The sequence below is a fragment of the Prionailurus viverrinus genome, chromosome A1 (genome assembly GCF_022837055.1).
Source record: "Prionailurus viverrinus isolate Anna chromosome A1, UM_Priviv_1.0, whole genome shotgun sequence".
In the NCBI taxonomy this organism is placed as follows: Eukaryota; Metazoa; Chordata; class Mammalia; order Carnivora; family Felidae; genus Prionailurus; species Prionailurus viverrinus.
In genome coordinates this window covers 58299293-58324595 of record NC_062561.1, presented here as the reverse complement: position 1 = coordinate 58324595, position 25303 = coordinate 58299293, and the positions used below count along the sequence as shown (strand labels likewise).

Below are 25303 nucleotides of genomic sequence, written 5' to 3'. Positions count from 1 at the left end.
GTGATAGTTACACAAAAAAATATGAATGTACTTAATAACACTAACCTGTACACTTAAAGGTGGTTAAGGTGGTAAATTTTATGGTACGTACAATTTGCCATAAAAAAAAAAAAGTACTGCTCTAAATCTTTAAGAACAATACTGTCAATGCAATAGGAAAATGTGCAGAAGACTAAATAAGGATTTCTGAAAAAAAATTGCCAATATATCAAAAAAAGGTATTAAAACCACATTAGTAATCAGAGAAAATAAGCAAAACCCATAAAATTCCTTTTCATACTCATTTTTGTGGTAACAATTTTAAAAGACTGACAAGTCCAAGAGTAGTAGGAAATGGAAATGTTTTAAAACATGTGCACTATTCATGGAAATGTATACTGGAGAGTAGTTTGGCTTTATTTAGGAAAGGTGAAAATATATATTCCCTAAGACCAAAAACTATTTCATCCCTCAGAATAAAGTTAGAATCTAGGGTGGCATAATGCATGCGTAGGAATGATTACAGCAGGATTCTCAATAGCAGAGGGAAAAATGGTCAATACAATGAATAAATAAATTGTGATTGATTCTAAATGTCAAAATCATTAAAAGCAAGAATGCAAGACTATATTTTAATAAAAATGAACCTACAGTTATATAAAATAACTGGAAGAGGTCAAAAAACATCTTGTTAGATGAAAGAACAAAGAAAAAAGTCTGCCTACAGTATGAACTCTATACGTAAAATGTTCAATAACAGATAATATAAAACTATACTGTTTTAAAGATGTGTACATAATTAGGGAAACAATAGAGACAAATGAAATAATGAATATCACAGAAGTCAATATAGAGGTGAATTCTGGGAAATAGCTGAGATTGAAAAAAATCATGAGATGAGGGTAGAGGACTATGAGTTGCTGGTGATATTTTATTATTTCTTGACTATAGTGGTGTTTATACAGACACAATATGATTATTCATTAAATAATATATTTTGTTCTTTTGTTATCTGTAGGAATCATTACTAAAATGTGATCTTGTTTAATATTTTATTTTTATTATCCTTACTATTCTTTTTAAGTACTGATACTTATTGTACAAATAAGTATCTCATTACTTGCAGTGCCTTTATCATGTGTTTTTGCTATAACTTAAAAACAATACCACAGCATTAAATTTATTTTTACAGAGCACTGAGACCTACAATTTTCAGTGGGAGTTTTGTGTGTAAAAGGACACCCAAAGACAGAAAGAAGCGGCATGACCTAAATCCCCAAGTAGTCATGAAGATAGTGACTTTGAAACATATGTCAGGAATATTTTAGGAACTGAGAAAAATACAGATCGTGAATACATATGTGTAAAAGTGATACTATTACAAATTGTGTATATAAATACAAACCATATCATAATTAAAACAAATCCCTTCAAACGCAAATGAAAATTTAGATTTTTATTTAAGGAAATAAAAATATTTCAAGATATTGAAATTCAAGTATAATTCAAGATATTGGATATAATGGAACACACTTAAAGCTGAACACATGGATTTTTCTGTTTAGAGAACACAGCATTTTTCTGTATTGTTGCAAAAGCTTATTACAATGAGAATAATAGGTACAGTTGACCCTTCAAAATTGATTTTGAACTGTATGGGTCCACTTATATTTTTTTCAAAAAATACAGTACAGTACTATAAATATATTTTCTCCTGATTTTCTTAATTATACTTTTCTCTAACTTAATTTTAAGAATATGATATATAACATACATAATATACACAATATGTATTAATTGACTGTTTATGTTATTGTTAAGGCTTCTGGTTTAACAGCAGGTTATTAGTAGATATATTTGGGGGGAGTCAAAAGTTATATATGAACTTTTGACTATGCAGGAGTCAGTGCCCCTAATCCTCACATTGTTCAAAGGCCAACCATATATGCAAAAAAAAAAAAAAAAATGACAAGAGGACATAGTAAACTATTTAAACATTACTTTAGTATCCATTACCACAACGTTTTTCCAAACTATATATACATATATATGACAAATGTACGTATCAAGTTATTTCCACTTTATAAATGATGAAATGAATTAAATTATCCAATCACTGATTGTGATACCAAAGCTAGTAAGTACAATCTTAAAATAAAATTTAAGGCTGATTGTTGTGTAATTTATACATGACTAAGAGGAATTGCTTTAATTTAAGGCCCAAATATTTCCTAAAAATAAACAAATAAATAAGCCAGATTATTGTTCCAAATATACTATGTACTGCCTTAAACCATATAGAAAATAATTTAGCAAGTAGGGTCTTTTTAAAGGGAGGAATGAGGAGATGGAACAGCTCTAAGCAACAGATATTGACTAAATAGGCATTTACTGAGGCTATTAAATCTGAATAAATGAAGCAAAGAGTGAAAGGTCCTGATAATTTAAATAAGCCAACTAAATAGGGTGAATTTCTCAGGGGAAGAAGTGGCAAAAGAAATGATAGGAATGGGAATAGATTTCCCAACTTTACAATTGAACGTATGGTGAAGAATTTCACATACACACAAAATGACGCTTGATTCTTTGACCTGTTCTGAACAGGTTATAGAGGAGTTCCTCTATAACTCAGTATGGTGTGAGGATGAGGGCTGGATTTGCCCTAGCAAATATTTGTCTGAAATTTGAGAACTAGCTTGCTTTGATGTCATCATTGTGCCTTAACAACAGGGGTAAGCCCCTTTGCAAAGGGCAAGAAACATTCTCGGCTGTGATTCTGGGATACTTTTTTGTGATCTTTGTTAGCTCTCAAATTTAGAGTATAGGAAACTGACAGTTCATTGAAACACAATCCTGAGCATGTGTACATCATCTTCCACTAAACTATCCTCTTCTAAAATATTTCCTATCTATCATTCACTTTCCCCCCAAATTGTCTCTGTAGCTAATTAAATTTTATCTCTTTAAAAAACCTTACTTAGTGTTTTCAATCGCTTCTAAGAAAAAATCCGTAATACTTAACATCACTCTATTTTGTCTATGATTTAGCCGTAAACATATCTACAATAAGAATTTCACTCGCCAATACATTATTTCCTTGTTTTGATCTGTAAATAATTAATATATGTCTTTGTCACCGTACATGAAGCAAACCCAATCCTTGGGCCTGTTAGCTATGATAAATCCCAAATCACACAATGCACTCTGGGTTTATGTTTGTTTCTCTTGCTAAAATTGAAAAAACAGAGTGCATTTTTTGGATTTGCTTCACTTTAAGCCTTCTACTTTGGAAAATTGTTAATGGAACATTTGACTTGCTGTGTAAATCACATTCTTGTTTTTTGTTCATTTTTCTGTTTTTGTTTTTATTTTTTATTTTTTTGATGGCTGACCTAAATACTCATTTCATATTATGGAAAGAGAAAAAAACAAACCAAGTCATTAGTTCAAGCTTATATTACAACGTTGCTAAGTGAGACCAACTATGACATGAATTTTAGGGAATGAAACAAGATGCTTAAATATATGATATGACAGAAGGAAGAAGATCAGTCAGAATTTAGGTTTTGTTTTGTTTTGTTTTGCAAGGGCACACATTACAGAAATTCTCAGTATTAGAGAAAACTTATGTGACATTAGTTACAGGACAGGATCCTAGAGCAACAAAATGGTAGTTGCAGTTTATCAGCTATCGGGTGATCCACTTGAGTTTAGGAAACTTTTAGTGGGGAGGAATAGTTGGAGGTGTGTTTTTCAAGGGTCATAGTGAAACATTTTTAATACTTTAGGGGCTTTAATAGTCATTCCTCTCTACCAGCATTTGCTAAGATCCTTATGCTGAATATCAGTGTCCAGACTCTCACCTATATACAGATTTCCAAGTCTGAAGAACAGGTGAAGTTCAGTTGCACAGGATACGTTTGAGTTTCAAGTAGATCACTAGTTTCATGTGACTGTTCTTTGCTATAAAGTCATTCATCAGGTAGTGGCTATATAAAAGCACCTATGGCTCTGGACAAGATATAATACAGAATTATGAAGTCAAGGAGCACAATAATCATTAATACACTCAAAGTGCTTCTTTTAGTAACATTGACTCTTCACAATCCTAGTCAGAAAAAAAAATATCCTACATCTGAATTTCCCAACTTGGAAAGTGGCATAGTGGCCATGTTTCCAAGTTTTCATCTCTCTCTGTTTAGTTTTTTATCCTCTCAGTTAAGTGTTGTCAAGTACCAAGGATTAGCTATTTAAAAATGTAATAGAAATAAAGGGAAAATTAAAAAAAAATTTCATCCCTGTTAATTAAAAATTTATAATTTTAAACCACAAAAAATGGCTTAAAGGTAATTATATAAAAAGAGAGAGAAGAGAGAGAAAACAATTAGTGGCTTTTTGCATTCAGATCTGTGTCTGGAAATCTTAGAAGTAGAAAAATTGGCTATATGATCCAAAACTTTTGGAAAAGTTGAATTATTTACTATGCTGTCTGTTTCTAGATAATCCCAAAGGCTCTCAGCTTTATATTTGCAAGCATTGAGGACATCCAGGTCATGGAAGTTGATATATTGTGAGTTTGGAAATGTAAATCCAACAATATGTGCTTTCAAAGATAACCACTGGGTTAGTAGGCTCTGATATGGTCTTTTTCCAATGAAGTACAAGACCTACTTATGTTGTTTTTGAGGTTTTCCTTAAGTAAATCTGCCTAGACCTGTTAGTTATAAACTTTTGTATATTGCAATAAACCTTTACAAGATGGCAGTCCATTATTGGACATATAATTGCCAGCCTCGCAAGGTGAGAGTTGAGAGAATGATAACCTATGATTTCTGGTCAGTGAATTTTTAATGGCCAAGGAAGTTAAGAATACCTTAGGTCATGGCACCTCTTCCTTCAAATAATTGTCCAAGCTTTATTTGTTCTTTTATTTTTTACTACTGATACAGGATGATAAAGATGATCGAGTTTCTGCATGATGAGCAGTACCATGTATAGCTCTTTGATTACAGTTCTTGTTAATAGCTCTAGATAAAAAGCTTAGTAATACACCAAGTTGAATATACAAAGTCTAGGAGGCTGATTGTTGTTCTTTGTTTTGTTTCATCTTGTTTATTTTCTAGTTATTAATCATTTGCCGTTTGGCAGAGAAAACCTTATGGCCATCTGAAAATATATGGACAATAGTAAACATATATCCATATCTACTTGAAAGAAGCTATTAATTTGTAAATATCAAGTAGATATGGAAACTTTTGCCCTTGTTCATGCCTACATTTTGCAGGTTTGCCTGGATTACAAATTTGGAATATGGGACATGTGCCAGAAACATCCTAAGTAGTTTTGAGTGAAATGATCCTAGCTGTAGTGATTTTAAGGTATCAGCCAATTTATCTTTGCTTTTGTGTTCAAACTGAATAAATATGCTAATAAATTATGTTATCTAACTATCTTAGCAAATTATTGTAATAAATAGTTATTATGTAAGTGAGACTATATAATAAACAAAATAGACATGAACAGGCATTTATACCAATTTAATTTATATTAAAAACCAAACTGATTGTCATTAGTTGTATTTGATAGTCAAGTATATTAAGTCTAGGAAAAAACATTTTGTAGAGTTATTATTCAAGCCTTTCTGCTTATACATAAGTATATTTTAATGTGAGGACTCCAATATATCTTTGTGGGAGAACAATTCAACTCATAAAAGTACACCCTCGGTCCTTCCCTAAATTAATATCTTTCTTAGGTACAAAATAAGTTCACCTCATCCTGACACCCTCAAAAGGATTAATGCATTCCATTGTCAACTCAAAGTCCCAAGTCTCAGCTAAATAATCAACTCAACTAGTCTAATTTAGTTATGAGTGAGAATCCAGGTGTGGTTCATACAGAGAGAAAATTCATTGTTATCTATGGACTTGTGAAATTAGAAAACAAGCTATACACTTATAGAATAGAATACATTGTTGGGATGGTCATAGGATAGACATTTCCATTCCAAAAATATAGAAGTAGTAGAAAAAGAGGTCTCAGGTCCCAGGCAAGTCCAAAAACAAACAGGGCAAATTCAATAAGTTATCAAGGCTTGAAAATAATCGTGGACAGGAGACTTTTGTAGTTCTCCTCAATTTTCTCCACCTGCACTGCATGTCATCTCACTGACCCTGGCCCAGTGTCATTCTGTGGGGAAAACGTGGAAATTAGAGAGCTACCAAGTTTCTTGGTCTTTTCTTCTTACCTGCACTATTGCAATACAGATGGTCCCTGACTTAACAAGGGTTCGACATACAATTTTTCAACTTTATACTGGTGCAAAAGTGATACGCATTCTGTAGACATCATAATTGGAAATCTGAATTTTGCTCTTTTCCTGGACTGGTGATATGTGGTATGATCCTCTCTTGTGATGCTGGGCAGCAGCTCCCAGTCAGCCACATGATCACAAGGGTAAATACATGATATACTTACAACCATTCTGTTTTTCTCTTTCAGTACACTATCCAATATATTAAATGAGATATTCAATAGTTTATTATAAAATATGCTTTATGTTACAGGAATTTGCACAACTGTAGGTCAGCATAACTGTTCTGAGTGCATTTAAGGTAGTCTGGGCTAAGTTGTGATATTTGGTAGGTTAGGTGTATTAAATGCATTTTTGACTTAACAGTATTTTCACATTATGATGGGTAAAGCATAACCTCATCGTAAGTCAAGGAAAACCTGAATTTGTATAATAGCTTGATTATTACTTTTAGTTTGGCTCACTGCCCCAGTTGGCCACCTTGACACCTGGCAGCTTAACAGCTGGCATAAAGCAGAGTAGTTTTACTTTCAGGCTTCCTGTCTTCATGTTTATGTCACAGAAAAAGTATTTTCACTTCAGTGCCCTGGTAAGTGACATAAATATATTATAAGGGAAAGTTTAAGAAAAAACAGGATCCATCAGCAAACTATGATTCTTTAATTGCAAGTCCTTTTCCAAGTTCACCATGAAACAGGTAATCTTTTTCTGTTTCATCTACCATAGACTTTGCCTAATATTTTGTTTGTTAAAAGTAAACACTGAAAAATTTACAAGAGTTGTTGAAAAGTTACATATTAAATTCTGAATCCCTGACAACAGCATTCTATGTTTCCTCTAGCTAAAATTAACTATACTTATTTTGCTTCTCCATAGATATGCTCTCAAAATAGTCAAAGAAAGGTTTTTCATATAATTATTTTTGGTTTTGTTTATGTGTGATTGTGTATGCATGAATGCTTACATCTATATGTTCATGTGAACAAGAAGATATACAGACAATAAACCCAAAGGGCTATATATAGAAATTTCCAGATTTATATTTTTAAATAACTAAGATTAATATATTAGAGGAGGGAAACAGCTAGATTGATTATTTCAAGTTGGGACAGGAAATAATAAATATTATATGGCAGATCTGATTAAAATACAAATTGAAAAATATGATTATCAAAATTAAAAACTCAATGAGTAGACTAGATACCAGATTTAATAACTGAAGAAAATTGGTGAATTGAAGACAGATCAGAAGAAAGGAAAAAGATAAGAGAACACCTAAAAAAAACTCATAAAATACATCAATCATACATTTTCAAACCCTCACAAACCCTGGGAAAATGAAGAGAGATCTATAAAGCAGCCAGTAAGATGGGGAAAGGATCTATTTTATCTTATCTTCAAAGAAGAACAATCACACTTATACACAGAGAAGCAATAATCACACGTTGTAATTAAGAGTAACAGTTGACTTTTAAGCAAAAAATTTGAAAGCTGTAAGTATTCATTAATAATAGAAAACCAAAAGGGGGCCTGGGTGGCTCAGTCAGTTAAGTGCCTGACTTCGGCTCAGGTCATGATCTCACGGTTCCTGGGTTAGAGACCCGCGACGGGCTCTGTGCTGACAGCTCAGAACCTGAAGCTTGCTTCAGATATCCTGTCTCCTTCTCTCTCTGCCCCTCCCCCACTCACTCTCTGTCTCTCAAAAATGAATAAACATTAAAAAAAATTAAAAAATAATAGAAAACCAAGTGCAAATGAAGAAGGTATTTTGTCCCAAGTACAAGCAGTAAGAGGGTCCACTATAATCAATTTAATTTTTTTGTAATGTTTATTTGTGTGTGTGTGTGTGTGTGAGAGAGAGAGAGAGAGAGAGAGAGAGAGAGAGAGAGAGAGAGAGACTGTGAGTAAGGGAAGGGCAGAGAGAAGAGGGAGACAGATTCCGAAGCAGGCTCTAGTCTCTGAACTGTCAGCACAGAGCCCGAGGCAGGGCTCGAACTCATGAACCGTGAGATCGTGAGCTGAGCCAAAGTTGGCCACTTAACCAACTAAGCCATCTCAGTGCCCCTGTAATTAATTTAAATACATAATAAAACTGAGTAGAAATGAGCCTGCTTTGTATTATACACTGGCATTTCTAAATAGCATCAATGATAAAGCATACCTTCCTAACTTGGTTGGTTATTTGGATCCTCCCCACTGTTTCAGAATACTGCAAAAGAAATGTATTGGTTTAGAATTATAAGCTCCATAAAAATCCTCTTGAAGAATGAAGGTGGATACCTAGGCATTTTTGAAGATTCCCCTTGTGTCCTACAAACTTCCTAACCACACTTATTAGTTATGGCAGCTTTATTTCTTTGTTTTAATTTCTTTCTTTCATTGCTTTGTCTTACTGTGCTGGTTAAATCTTCCAATAAAATGCTGAAGAGAAATAGTAGATGGACACCCTTGCCTATTCCTTGATTTTAGGTGGAAAAGTGCCAGTCTTTTACCATTAAATATAATGTTAGCTGCCTTGTAATAGTTTGAAGAAGTTTCCTTCTAAGAATGGATTTAAAACAAAATAAAACCAAACCAAACATCTGACAATACCAAATGTTGGCAAGGATGTACTGGTCACACATTTCAATGTGCATACCCCCTTTGGAAAGCTTTTTTGGAAGCATCTAGTGAGGCTGAAAACAATTTCTAAACCAAATTGTATTCACATATGTACCAAAAGATACCTACAATAATATCAGTAGCAATATTATTTGTGAAAGTTCCAAGCTGGAAAATTGAAATATCAATCCATAAGTTGCAATTAATTAGGATATATTTACCCAAATGAATAACATACAGAAATTAAAATGGCATAGCTAAAGCTCAGTCAATGGCATTCAGAAATCTCATAAAAGTAATGCTGACCAAAAGAAGCAAAACCTGAAAGACTACATATAATGCAATTAACTTATATAAATTTAACACGTAAGCAAAACCACCCTGGATTGATTTGTTAGAAATAATAGTGCTTAACTTTGGGTATGAGGCAGCTTTTGACATAGATTATGTTTGCTTACTCACTTGGATTATTTAAAATATACAAATCTCGGGGCTCCTGGGTGGCTCAGTGAGTTGGACATCTGACTTCGGCTCAGGTCATGATCTCGCGGTCTGTGAGTTCGAGCTCTGCATTGGGCTCTGTGCTGATAGCTCGGAGCCTGGAGTCTGCTTCAGATTCTATTGTCTCTCTCTCTCTCTGCCCCTCCCCTGCTCATACTCTGTCTCTCTCTCTGTCTGTCAAAAATAAGTAAACATTAAAAAATTTTTTAAATATACAAACCTCTCTGCATACATGTTTTGCTAAGTTGAAAAAAATAAGAAAATTTGTGCAAATAGAAATATGCTATAATACAATTTGGACCACCTTTAGCTTCTTTGCATCTGAGAATGAAACATAGGTCACCAGGACTTCTGGCGCCATCCAAGGAAATTTGGCCAGGGTTCTCATGGTTGTACTGTCTGCTCAAACAGGCATGGTCTGATCCAGAAAAAAAGTGCCACAGATATGCCATCAGTTCTTCTGTCAGTACACAAAGGATATAGACTTCATTAAATTGAATTAGGAGAACTTCCTTGAATGGGTCATCCAAGATACTTATTTCAAATGTAGAATTCCAAGATACCTACCTTAATGCTAAATCATGGTACATAAAGTTAAAATATCTCAAGTATTAAATAAATAAATAAATAAATAAATAAAAGAAATTTGGACCTAGAAACCAACATGTATTTCACCCTCTATCTTCCTGCAATTAGTTCAAGAACATTGAGTTCAAAAACATGCAGTAAAGGGAGGATCAAAATGAATTTAGAACAACAGAATAATTAGCTTTGTGTTTCAAATTCGATTTTTACACTTAAGGCACGGACAATAACTTCAAAATGAAAGACTTCATCTTCAAGACTCTGCTATTTTAAAGAACGAAAGACAAAGTTTTGAAGGACACCAAGCTTAATATGTTTGTCATTAAAAGAAACAGGAACAGAGAACAGAGAACAGAGAAGGACTGCATTTCCTTTCTCCCACAGTCTTGTTAAAGATTACCCATATGTGTACCTTTCTAATGAGGGATATGCTCAATGAAACCCATAAAGAATCCACTATATAAGAACGGTAAACTAGCTTTAATGGAGAAATGGTAGTAAGAATAAGCACCTCAGCATAAGGCTTAAGTATAAGACTTGAGAAACCCTCTCCAGCTAAGTATCTTGGGACCAACCCAAGAAAGAGTTTTGGAAAGAATTTCAGTTTGCATCATTTCTTACTTTTATCTGAATATTTGTAAAGTACTATATACATGACAAAGAGCAAGCAGACCTGAAAAATACTTGGCACTTGAAATAATCTAAATTTCCTAGGTGGCTAGGATGTTCATGGGTCTAAACTCTTATCAGATAGAACAAAGAAAGAAGCTTATGATGAATAACAAGATGAGATAAAGTGTGTTTCTGAAAATGCTTGCAGATGAATAGACCAAATTAGCTCCTACTACCTATTCCACACCAAAATCTGGATGCTATGTCAACTGGACTTTAGAAGTCATAGGAGAGATAATATGTAGAAGACAGAGCCCTGTATTTATTAGGTTAATTGAAAAATTGAAAAATTGGGGCGCCTGGGTGGCGCAGTCGGTTAAGCGTCCGACTTCAGCCAGGTCACGATCTCGCGGTCTGTGAGTTCGAGCCCCCCGTCAGGCTCTGGGCTGATGGCTCAGAGCCTGGAGCCTGTTTCCGATTCTGTGTCTCCCTCTCTCTCTTCCCCTCCCCCGTTCATGCTCTGTCTCTCTCTGTCCCAAAAATAAATAAACGTTGAAAAAAAAATTAAAAAAAAAAGAAAAATTGAAAAATTTTTGAAAAATTATTCAATTGAAAATTGAAAAACTGAAAAATTATTGAATTTTGAAAAATTGTTTCAAATTATTGAAAAATTATTCAATTCATTAACATTATCTCAAATGATTAAATTATGCTACTAGGACCAGAAGATTAGGGCATGAGATAATATTTTGTTTGTTTTCTAGAAAAAAAATTATAACTTTACACACTTCATTTCTAATTATGAAATTTTATCTGGCTCCTCATTAAATAATGATTATTTGTTTAATATCTTGTACTTAGTGGACTCCTATAGCCAGAGAAGCTCAAAGGTCCTATAGAGTCCAATGATTTTTAAAAGGAACTAAGGCTGAATTTACTGAGGGGAAAAAATTACCCTACCATTATCCATACATTTCAAAAGAGATCTTCTCCAGTCTCCAAATTGTAGTCACTTATGCCTTTTAGCTAATTTACTTGTGTCTTTGTTCCTCTGCTCATTGTATGATCTTAGTCATAAATAGATTTTAAAATTTAAATTTTCTGTTCAAATTAATGATTGACATTTAACTTACTAAAATTTTAGCTAAGTATCTCATGTTCAGCCTATTCAAATCATCCAAAATATGTCCTGATAGTTTCACAATTTATTTCTTAAAAATTTCCTGAGAAAGAAACAGGAAAGTGTGTTCACATCAAAGTATCTACTGCTCATGTCAAAACTATCAACTGAAATATTTTCAGGTAATATGCTTCAGAGTTTATTGATATATTCCTATACTGTAGAGAAAAATAAGATGAATATAATGCTTTGACACCTCTTAAATAACACACGTTTTGGCCACTTGATGTTTTGCTAAATCTAATGCAAGTCTTGGAAAATCATGATATTTTGAATTATTTACCATCTATATGATAAAGAAGATTTCACATGTGGATTTCTGAGTGATTTTAGTTATAAAATAACTGACAAATAAATGACCAGTAGGAAGACATAAGTAGTAGCTAATTGACTAAGGTAAATACATATAATCAACTTTGATGCCATTTGTAGATAACCAATGAAACAAAGTATTTTGTATCAAACTGCTATACATTAACCTGGACTAACATAATGAAAGTTAATAAGGTGGGAATAGTAACTAACTGGAATATCAAAAACTTCAAGCCTGAATGTAGATATCTAAGTAAACTCACAAGTAGGAAAATAGAAATATTTCAGTCTTTGAATGCCAGTTTAATATACTTATTGACGTTAAGCATAAAATGAATGTTTTTCTTTACAAATCATAAGCTAACAACACACACTTATAGAAGAAATGTCAGAGGGCACTATGGCTTTTTATATCCACACTTTAATAAGATAATAAATATAATATATCCTATAATAGAGTAGAAGAGGTCTTATCTAGCCATATATCTTTAGAAATACTTTTAAATTTTTATTGTAACAAAAGTAATGAGTGAAACTGGTAGTGTGGACTCATCTTAGGTTTTATTTTCAGCATTTTCTGAAAAAAAATTTTATTAAAAAAAGAATAATGAAAGTCAACAAGAATGATTTTTTGAAAATTGCTAACTATAACGTACTGTGGAAAATATACTGTAGAAATATTTGACTTAATATGACTTAAAATGAAATTGTAATTACTATGACCAAATAAAAGAACAATGATTGTGTCAAATCCATGGGGGAAAAGGCTATAATAAAAAATGAAAATGTTTTTTCAAGGGGAGAATAATAATATTAAGTTTACATGCTATTAAATTAGATAGGAAGGATAAAGTAGATTAACTATTAAAGAATTAGAACAAGGCATATGCAAATATAGAGTTGATTTACAGAATGGACTGATAAAGTTTTGTCTTCATCCCTGAGGATGTCTGAGGGTCCAGTTTTTAACTATTTGCTAAGATACAGGCCTCAGGATCTTTGTTTTGGTGTTCAAGGTTCAAATATCCCGTGGTGATGTGTTTTCATTACTAATGGTTTGCTGCAGGCCTAACTGCTTTGATGAACTTAGCTGTATCAAGCAACCAAGGGACTGTAGTTTCCTGAGAGCTTCTACAATTCTCGGTCTTAGTCCTCAGTGCTTGCCAGCACTCTATTCCTCTTGTAAACCGTCACTTTGCTTTTAAATGAAAGCCTTTTGTGAGTATATGCTAGAAAGTCCAGGGGATCTTTTCAAATATCTAAGGAAATCTTTGCAGCATATAAGAGCAAATAACCAATGAATCAGAGGGAAGACAAAGTAACAACAGAAGATCTCAATAATTCAAAAAGAAGACAATATAGAAAGAGTAAACTGTAAATCAGAAAAAGGGCAAAACAAAGAATGCAGATAGCAAATGCTAGAAACTCCTCCAGATATTAGAATAATCATTGTAAATGTAAATATGTGGAAACACAGCTAAATACACTTCAGATTCTTGTTTTTCACTTATCTTTTTGTTTTAAATGTTGCTTAAAAACCTTTCCAGGGGTGCCTGGATGGCTCAGTCAGTTGAGTGTCTGACTTTGGCTCAGGTCATGATCTCACTATTTGTGGGTTTGAGCCCCATGTGGGGTTCTGTGCTGACAGCTCAGAGCCTGGAGATTTCTTCAGATTCTGTGTCTCCCTCTCTCTCTGCCCCTCCCCCTCTTGCACTCTATCTCTGTCTCTCAAAAATAAATAAATGTTAAAAAAAATTAAAAAAAAAACTTTCCAAATGCTTAAATTTCATTTGAAACAGATATTTTAGAATAAAATATTGTGTCCCTAAAATAAAATAAAATGTATTTACAATATATTTTTCTTTGGTTAATGCTGGAATGTTGGCCTAAAAAGGGACAGTCAACATGTTTTCTCAACCCACAGCTTTACCATCTATGATTATAGCTGCTGAAAAGATGAGTTTGACATTTCAGTGAGTATTCTGACTCATGAACAAGGAAGCTAGTCCAAATAAACTGGGTCAGCTGTAACTAAGAAAGGAAAATATGACAAAGACCATCTATCTCTCAGCTTTATGTTAATCATTTGACTCATTGTTTCTTATACCACAGACATTTTAAATAGTATTATGTGCCATTTAAAATATGGCATCATTTTGAAACCAATCACTCTGAGTTTAAAGGAAAAAAATACTTGAATCTTTTAAAGGTAAGCATGATGATCTTTTCTAGAGCTGAAAGTCATTTGAAAAAGTCATGGAGTCTCTCACAGGGTAAATCTTTGTATTTCATTGGTTGGATAAGGGTACATGATGGCTGGGAAATTGAAAAGGCCTTGTGTAGTTGACATTAGTAAATGCCTGCCAGATAAAAAGCTAGTAAAAAAAGTTTTGCCAATATACTTTTAAATGATAGAATAAATCTTAAAACTTCAGTGAAACAAAATTTTTAGCTGAAAACATGAAGACTGAGTTAGCATCTTGTCTTCAGGTTGTACTTTTGACTTACAAATGCACATACAGATGTGACTATACTTAACTTTTTGCCGACATCAGTTGAGAATAAGTGCAAACTAACCATCATAAAAGATAATTTATGGAAATGCTTGGCAAAAAAAATACCAATATTACTGAAATATGCAAAGTGCTGAAAAACCCTTTTGCATGGTCATTTTTTTATCTTGAAATAATTGTATTGATGTTTGCACTTTCGATGCAGAAACGATAGTAAGTAACACTTCTGGTTTCTTATCAAGATATACACACCAAACGATACCAATAGTGATCTTTCTTCATCATTATACACAGTTTAAAAAATGTCAGTTTCAAGCATTAGAATTGCAGAAACTTGTAGTACCTTTCGAACATTTCAAGTTTCTCTGATAGTAAGATGGAGATATTATTAATTCCAATATGAAAAATAAAATGTGTCAATATTAGGAAGATCTGTAGAATTCATTGAACAAATATGATACAAAATCAAATATGGGTAAAATACCCATTCAAAGGTAAACTAACTAATATTACAATACAAAAGTGTAAAAGATTCATTGATATGGATTCAGATTCTACATTATGATTAATTTTTAAGAAACTACCACTGGTCAAGATGGAATATAGTATCAAAAATAGCTACAATTATCTGAAAAAGACTACTAAAATACTTCTATTTTTTTCCAACATAATTTTTGTGTGAGGCCAACTTTTCCTTATATTCTTCAAGCAGAAAAACTTATTGCAAGAGATTGAATGCAAGAATAGAAATGATAGTCCAGATCTTTTCTGTTAAAGTGTAAACCAATGGTATTCTTCTAATTACTTATTTAGGATAATATTATTTTCAATAAAATGCATTAACATATAATAGTATCTTATTATAATTGTTATTATTATTAATTAAATTGATAAGCAAGGATTTTGAAATATCTTAATTTTAATTTCTAAGAGTATTGATAAATATAGACCATATAAAATATTTGAGGAGATTTTTAATCATTTTTAAAATTATACAGATGGGCTAGGATCAAAAAGATTGGTACTTGCACTTGTTAACAGAGATCAATATATAAGAATGTTCAAAAAAGGAATTACTATTGTAACAGATTGTAAACAATTAAATACATTTTAAGTAATAAATGGGCAAAAGAATTATGTTGTATTAATTTATGGTATTTATTTTATCATATGACTATTTGCAGAAAAATTTAAATTTAATAAACTGTGATCACAATGCAAATCCTCTAACATGAGCTCATATGAAATTTTAGCCCTGCATGGCTATAGGACAGCTCTGATTTTTTTTTTCCTTGAAAGGCATATTTATTTCTCTACTATGTTGGTTCTAGGTTATTCTCTGTCTCCACAACAGAATATGAATCCCTCCTTTAACTTTAAATCTTTCTGATATTCATGCTGATAAATTTTAGAGTGTAAAGACACTCTCCTTCTATGTTCTCAGTTACTAAGATCTGATTTGTCCTGATCTGATGCTGCTCTGATATTGCACACTTTAGATATTAAAGAATTTCACACTCCCCCACTGAGATTTGGACAAGGTGCTCTTTTCAACCACTTCATAGCTGAGAATGGCTTTTCTTCCTTTTCGTTACATTGAAGGAGTAACTATAACATTTACAGGGACTTTAAAGATCTTTTGGATAAATATATATAATATATGTAGGTATATTTTCATGTTTCATTCATATATGTGTGTATTAATATATGAGAACATATGTATATGTGTGTATGACATATACACAAATATATATGTCTATAACATAAGCATATATATATATATGTATATATTATAGACATGTATAGAACTAACTGAAAACTGAAAATGTCCTTTTCAATTGTCAAGATATCTTGACTTTCTGTTATATCCACTGTGAACTCTAGACATTATTTAAGTTACAGATTAAAAGGATTTTGCTTTACTGTCATTTAAATTATTTTGAAATATAAAGACAATTCTGTACACTGCATTTAGAAAGAACTTCAAATAAAGTAATTCTATGTCCACTGAAAAAATACAAATAGTATTCTAATTTTGGAACCACTGATTCTTTTTTTAATCATAGGCATTTTATTCCAAATATAGTATAGTCTTATACAGATTTGATTTCAAAATAAGAATGTAATATTAACAAGACATGAGTTGGGTTGCAAAATGACTCATCGAAAAATATTATTGTTGAAAATGAATTTGTTTTTAACAGAAACATTGATAAATGTTCTTTAGATTTTTAACCTTTGATATGCAATATTTTTATAGAAAATTTGTTAATTTTTTATATAAGGAGCATCTTTATAAAATAAAATTCAGCATAATGTAATGACAAATGGAGAAATATAAAATATAAAGAACATTTAATATGACTTTTTTTATTGAATTCAGAGAGTGCTAGGGACATTCAATCAAATGGTTTTGCATTCTGGTGACATAGCTTTTAAATAAAATTTCAGTGGACATAATAAATATGTTTCTCAACTTTTTCTCTATTTTTTTAAAGTCAGGGAATTTTTAATATTTTATCCATGAATAAAAAATGCATTTTATTTTTTTAAATTACACTAAAATCAAACAATCTATTAAGTTCTGATCCTGTCAGTTGGTACTTACTAGACCATGGAAAGGAGAAAACACATCAGAGTCAGGGAAATCACAACTTGAAACATTAACCACAGAATTAGAGCTCAAAAAAGTAGCAATGGCCCCTCTCATGTTTCTCCACAGCTTTTTGACATAATGCCCCAATACTATACCACAGTTAGCCTCAGACTCTAATAATGTTACTAACTGTATTGATTCCTTGACATTTGTAATTTGTTGTGCAAACTATTTGTCTTCTACTCCAAATGCCTTTATATTACCTTATTCCTTTAAAAAAAATTTTCACTTCCTATTTAAGCTTTCTGGTTATAAAAGTAGTGTATATTCACTATAAGAAAATAAACAAATATTACTATAACCCAACACACAAGGTAAAACCTAAATAAATTATAATGCATATGGCTTCAGGCATAGAATAGAAGGTTTAAGATGAATAGCTCAGGAGCTTGATTCCCTGGTTTCAAACCCTCTCTTTGCTAGTCTTTAATGTGTATTCTAGAACAAGGTCAATAAGCTTTCTGGGTTTCAGTTTCTACGGGAATTAAATGGTACAGATCTCATAGGGCTGATGTAAGACTTAAAATAATTAACAATTTATTAGTAATAGTGACTTCATAAGTCTGAAGATGTCTAAGATTAAATTTATCTGTTGTAAAGATGAAATTAACCTGAGAGTACTATTTAACATCCATTATACATTTGCTTTATAGAGTAGCAGTAAAATGGTGTGCTGTTACCACTCTATCTCATATTATGTATATATAGCAACTGCTGTTTCATTTAGCATAAACATCTCCCTATACAGTAAATATTTCTCCATGTACAGTAAAAATTGTGGGTAACTTGTTCCGCAAGTGTTCCGCAAGAACAGCAAACCTTTCTAATAAATTTTAACTCGATAAATGAGAGATGTCTTGCAATATAAGTAGTACCTGACACCAAATGTCACATGATCACAACTGAGCCAATGGTTCTTGAAATTCAGTTTGATACACAAGTGCTTTGACTTACAAGCACGTTTCCAGAACGATTTATTCTCCCCAACCAAAGTTTTACTATATTCATAATTATTGCTTTTTTAAAATAAATCTCTACTATCCTATTGTATGAACACAATGTAATTTAATCAAGTAGTCTGATATTTTGGGATATGTATATTGTTTCCATTTTTAGTTTTGGAAAGAAGGTCAAATTTAGCACTCTTTTACATATGTTTAATGCTAAGCTGTTTTATTCCTTAAAATGCTTTTCTGGTATCAGAATTACTAGAATTAGAGGTATTTAACTCATTCATTCAAACAATATTTGGTGCCTGTCTGTATGGGGCCTGGCATTCATCTCAGAACACTGGCACTTACTGCCAGGTTTCCTGTCCCTGTAGAGATTGTATTCTGTACAGAATAATTTATGTTTTTGATACACAGTGTCAAATTCCCTTATTGACAAAGCTGGTCATCTTCTCCCCAACAATTTATGAAATACTAGTCCTTAAACTTTAGCCAATTGTGAATAATCTAAACAAGTAAGTGGCAATTTAAGAAGCCAACAACAACAACAAAAATAGAAAATGTGCAATTTAACATGAGAAAAATAATATGAAATTTTTTGCTTTACTTCTATTGAGATTTATCTTAAATATATATTTTAATTGAGTGTTAATATTAAATAGCTCCTGCACCTACCAGTATCTCTCAATCATCTATTATCTATCTCTCTCCCCTGTCCACTTTTCAGTTGTACTATACATAGTGGAGAGTCTAGCTGCCAGTTTGGGTACATGGGATGAAGCACATTTCTGAACTTCTTGTCATATATAAGTAGGCATATGATAGAGTTCTGGATAACAAGATACAAACTGATTAGATCTTCAAGTGAAAATAATTTCTTAATTTTTTACCTTTACAAGTATTCTATTTGTAATATTCTACTTTATTCCAGTTTCAGACTCCATCTTTTCAGTTTTGCCAGTTGTTTTAGTCTGTATTTACTGATGTACAAAACAAGTACTTCTCATGTGTTAAAATGCACTAAATGAACCCAGCAATGCTGATTGATAGCACGGTTAGAGTAAGAGCAATTGATTTCAGTCTTGACTACTATTTAGTTGTTATGTGACCTTGGAAAAGTTATTTAACATCTTTGAATTTCAAATTCTTCATCTGTAAAACAGTTATAGTAATAGCCATATCACATATATCATATGATTAATGTCAAGTTGGAAAACAGAAACTATATGTTGAATCCTGAGAATACTGTCTCAATGATTTCTTTCATTATTGTTGTAATTACTACTATTAACATTTTAACTAGAATGCCAGAAGCTTTTGATCACAAAGCAAAGCCATATTACCTGTCCTTTTTGTGCCTAAATTATGGTGGCCTCGGGAAATTTATTGTTGGAAATTAGACATTCCTTAATGTGTCCTTCCCACTCTTCTGAGAGTTCACAATGAAGTGTCTCATGTATGCTCACAAAAGAAAACAAAAAACAAACAAACAAACAAACAAAACAAAAAACAAAACATACCCTGTCACTTATTTGGGAAGACTTCATGGTGCCACTGTTATTGACATAATAGTATTCATGTACAGTCTACTTTTACTGATGATACAAACATTTCTATGTATTCTTGGAATCAAAACATTGATAACTTCTATGGAAAGTTAGGAAAAATGGCCTTATCTCTGATACTCTGCAAAATGTTATCATTGTAGCCCTGCATATAAAAGTTTACACCAAGATACCCTTGCCATATTAGCTCCATAAGTTACCAGCTTTCACCAACATCTTTCCATTAAGTTTTGTTTTGTTTTGTTTTGTTTTGTTTTTTGTTTTCTATCTCTAAACACAGGAACAAACTTTAAATTTAAGCAGGTAAGAATACAGTCATAATAAAACAATCTTCATTGTCTGATATCACACATCTCCTCTACCCACCCAAAAAATAATGGGTATAAAGCAACCCAAAGCAACCCCATACTTTATTATTATTATATGATTACTACAACTATTCAGAACATAAATCAAAAATTGGGAAACAAGAAAATGGGATTCATAAATATTCAAAATAATTGTTGGGCCAGTGAAATACAAGTCAAAATGTGTGTGTGAGAAGCTGGGAAGCCAAAAACGTTAAAATTCTACCTGAAATATGCTACTTTTCCTTGTAAAGTAAGAAATACTATCAACAAAAGCATGTTTGAGTTTTATGCTTTGCAAAAATAAGATTTAAAATGTTCTTCATGGTATCCGATAGCACAGAAGCCTAACAATAAAGAGAATTATCATGCCTAAAAATATTCATATTTTTATAATGGGAAAAGGCAGAAAAAGTCATCACCTTTATTCTGATTTTGACATGGTGGCATGCAAGTTAAAGACATATATTCTAACAATAGATTTAAAGTGTTTAGTATGTGTTGATAATACCAGATAAACATTTTCTCTTTTATGCCTTATATTTATGATTATTATGTTGTGAGCAATGTCTTATCCAAAGAAGAGTTAAATGAATATGAATCAGGAACATAAGTCAGATAACATTCATTTGTATAATTCTGTTAAAGAATAAAAACAATTTCAAATATTACAAGAGATGAATACAAGCAATTTACATATGACATCCTGCACTTTCTATCATCTTAGAATTTCTAAAATACTTACACTTTCTCATGCTATTATCTCAGTTATTGTAGAAGAGACATGCTATTGACAGGTTTTGGATAATTATTTCCATTTTACATTGAGATAAATTGTGACATTGAAATACCTCATGGATTTTCTTAACAGTATATTATTTCAACGATTTGGACCAATGAAACAATGATGTAGGGATATGACTGAGGTAGTGGTATGAAAGAAATAGACATGAAATAGACAATAATACATGACCCATAGAAAGAATACAGGGTTATAAGTGAGAGTCTCTTGTTTTTAATTTCAGTGATCTATAATGTGTGAAAATAAATCTTTCAGACTCAGCTTTCTCATTAATAAAAGTCAGATAATACACAGTCTCCAATTGGTCTCCTGTGAAGATTTAAAATAAAAATTAAAAAAAAAACAAGAAAAACTATATAAAATTCCATTCAAGTTCTTAGCACATGGTATAAAAGTTCACTCATTAGTTTTCCATTGCCATTTTATTTATGTTAGCCACAACTACATTTATATTAATCACTTTCCCCAGCCCTCCCCACACCTACACCTCCCCACACACACAGTTTATTTGATCTTTTAAATATTACATAAATAATTAAGGTCTCAGAATGCTATCTTTGTTATAAATAGCTTTCTCTTCTGATTTTTTAAAGAAAGCTCTCAAGCTATTAAGTCAAACTTAAATCCATGCTTTTTGAAATGGACATTGTGTCTAATATTTAAATAATAAATACATATGTTTTCATTCCTTCTAGTATAATGGATATTTAATGATGGAGAAATCCAGTTTTGTAATGTTTATTTACTTGAGAGAGAGAGGGAGACTAAGAGAGCAGGCGGAGGAGGGGGAGAGAGAGAGGGAGAGAGAAAAAAACAAGCAGGCTCCACACTGTCAACACACAGCCTAACCCAGGGCTCAGCCCCCACCAACCATGAGATCATGACTTGAGCTGAAATCAAAAGTTGGAGTCTTAACTGACTGAGCCAACCAGGTGCCCAGAGAGATCTAATTTAAATACTGTAGAGTGTTGGCAGGGGGGTGGGGGGGTGTGGGGGCAGGCCCCTTTGGCAGGGTAGGTGTGGTCTTCTGTGGCTGGAGGGCAGAGCCTGATGTCCAGCACCTGGGGATGTGGGTCAGGGTGGACATGCACCAGATTTTGAGTGGGGGTCATCAGCTTCCTCTGAAAAAAGATTAGGTACAACATGAAGCAGAATGGTGCAAACGGGAAGAGCATGAGCTCTGACATCAGACAGGGGGACAGAGAACTTCTAGTTGTCCAAGAGAAGTAGTCTGCAGAAATATTTACCACCTTGGAGTAATAAAGAGAAGAAAGAGGGACATCTGGGTGGCTCAGTAAGTTAAGCGACCCACTTCTACTCAGGTCATGATCTCGTGGTTCATGGGTTCGAGCCCTGCGTCCAGCTCTGTGCTGACAGGTCAGAGCCTGGAGCCTGCTTAGGATTGTGTATCTTTGTCTCTCTCTACCCCTCCTGCACTTGCTCTCTTTCTCTCTCATCAATAAACATTAAAATTTTTTAATTAAAAAAATAAAGAGAAGATAGAGTATAAATAAAGTATTCTAACCCCATGGGGGAAAAAGTCAACTCCATAAAACTGTGGAGGAAAAAAGAGATGTGTCAAAAAGAATCATCTATAGAAAGAAGATTGCAGTCTGTCAGAATGTGGTTCCAAAAATTTTAAGAAAAGTGAGCATTTTAAATGTACCTAGTATCCATTTGCAAGAGGAAACATAGCTCAATCCTCAGGAAAGAAGCATGGCTACATGCAGTCACTGCCCTATGTGGACTCAATATGCATCTATGAAGGAAGACTGTTTTCTGGGAAATTATGGAAAATCCAGATTGAACAGAGTTAGTTCAAAGAGGCAGGATTTCAATCACAGGGGCTGGCTTTCTCTACTGCATTTTGGAAACTTTTGCCAGCTCATTCTTAAGACAAGGAGCCCAGAAGGGAATTAGAATGATGGAGATGCTGCTAGGAACAGTGTAGTGCCCCCTTACCTGAATAACCAATCATCAGGGAGCTGTATTGTGCTACTTTTGCTCCAGAATCACTTCTTGGCCACAACCCATCACTGATGCAGGTTTAAAAATACAAATTTAAGGATGGTGCTGGCAGCTTACAGAAGAGGACATGAAATGGACATCAAATGATATATTCCCCTGGGAGCATGCTGCAGACAGAGGCACTCATGGATGTGAGACTTCTAATTGGATTTTTATCACACAGTCTTTTTATGATTACAAATGAAGGAAAAAAAGGAAGAAGAAGGTGACATCTGCCATTCTTCAGGATGTCCTGCTGATTGATTGGTGACGGTGTCAGGGAAGCCAAGGACTGGAAGCCTGGCGAGTGGTGCTTGTGCCCATATGTCATCAGCATCATTGCTTATAGGATTCATGAGAAGATTCTAGGATGGATAAAGGAGTTAAACCGGATACCTGATACATATGTGACCTACAACAGAAAAGAATGAATGTACCAGGCCTGTGTTGAAGCTAAGTCACATTTTTTTTAACGTTTATTTATTTTTGAGACAGAGAGAGACAGAGCATGAACACGGGAGGAGCAGAGAGAGAGGGAGACACAGAATATGAAACAGGGTCCAGGCTCTGAGCTGTCAGCACAGAGCCCGACACGGGGCTCAAACCCACAAACCGTGAGATCATGACCTGAGCCGAAGTCGGACGCTTAACCGACCAAGCCACCCAGGCGCCCCAAAGCTAAGTCACATTTGGAGTAATGTTTGAATCTCAGAAATGGGGAACATTAGAAGTCTACCCATAGGTACTACTTACCTGCCACTAGTATAGCTTTTATAATGTGACATGTCAACCACATGATTTGATCTTCTGAAAGAACATGGAATAGAGTGTGGGAAGGCAGGTGTGACTTTGGCATTGTGTGATGTGGAGCGCACCATGAACGTCTCTGTGTTTCACTGGCAAATGTGGATTCCAGGGCACAGGTGTTCTGTGTCATGATGATTAAACAAGGAAAGGGAGTTTAGTGTGACAAGCATAGGTTTGGGAGTTTGACAGACCAAGTGTTGCCACCCACTAGCTCAGTGATCGATAATCTCGAATTTTCAATCCTTCTGAAGCTCCTTTTCTTTGTACAGAAACCCTTTTGGGGTTACAAAATTAACTTTGTGGGGTTGTCTGACTTATTTGAGATTGTATATATAGAGTACCTACTGCTTTCCTTGTTGCATGGAAGTCTAGTACATAGAAGCCATTATTATGTAAAACCATTTTGAAAATGTGCTTTTCAAATGTAAGGTAGTAATACTTTGCAAATTAGGTGACAGTAGTTTGCAATTCACATGTTTGGAAGCCAAAATACAAATGCACACTACTTAACAGAAAACTTGACGAGAGGCAATAATTTGGAATTCATATACTTAAGATAAAAATTGGGCCATTACTGGAAAGTCTTGCAGAAATTGTTCTTTTTTAATTTGAAAAAATTTCCACTTCGTGCAATGATAAATTTCAAATCAATTTTGTTTTTTTCTATACAAGCCTGCCACTGTGAACCTCTTCTTACTGTATTTGAGCTGTTTGTGCTGCTTGGGTTTTGTCTCAGGATAACCTCTCATTTTCTTAGTGTTTCATTCCTCAGGTGTGTTGGAGGGAAATGAATGGTACAAAGCAAAACACACTTTGACTTCTTTTATCAGTTTGTAAATGGCATTTGGTAGGCTTTTGGAATAATAGCCCATTTCAAAAAATAAGAGACAATGTATATTATCACAGAGGTGAGAGATTAGAAATCCGTATTTGGAGGTTGACATTGAAATAAACTTAATGTTTCTCACTCAACAACCTGCATCCTCTGAAGCTAGGAGTTCTCAGCCTTGGGTGTTCATTGGAACCATTTAGGGAGCTTTATGCACTGCTGCTGCCCAGGGTACATCCCAGAGCATACATCAGAATCTCTGGGGGTGGCCTCCAGACATGTGTATTTTCTTCTTCTTCTTCTTCTTCTTCTTCTTCTTCTTCTTCTTCTTCTTCTTCTTCTTCTTCTTCTTCTTCTTCTTCCTTCTTCTTCTTCTTCTTCTTATTCTTCTTCTTCTTCTTCCTTCTTCTTCTTCTTCTTCTTCCTTCTTCTTCTTCTTCTTCTTCTTCTTCTTCTTCTTCTTCTTCTTCTTCTATCTTCATCTTCTTCTCCATCTCCTCCTTCTCCTTCTTTTTCTTTTTCTAGTGTTCATTTATTTTTGAGAGAGAGAGTGAGTGAGTGTATGCAAGGGAGGGGCAAAGAGAGAGGAAGACAGAGCATCCGAAACAGGCTCTGTGCTGTCAGTGCAAAGTCCAACGTGGGGCTCAAACCCAGGAACTGTGAATTCATGACCTAGCAGAAGTTGGACACCCAACCGACTGAACCACCCAGGCACCCCCAGGTATCCGTATTTTTTAAAGTTCC

General features: G+C 33.4%; 1 pseudogene; it reads left to right on the top strand.

Annotated features, from left to right (window-relative positions):
* Positions 1–4737: 4737 nt before the first annotated feature.
* LOC125163683 (PRELI domain-containing protein 2-like) lies at positions 4738–22886 on the top strand (annotated as a pseudogene).
* Positions 22887–25303: the final 2417 nt, after the last annotated feature.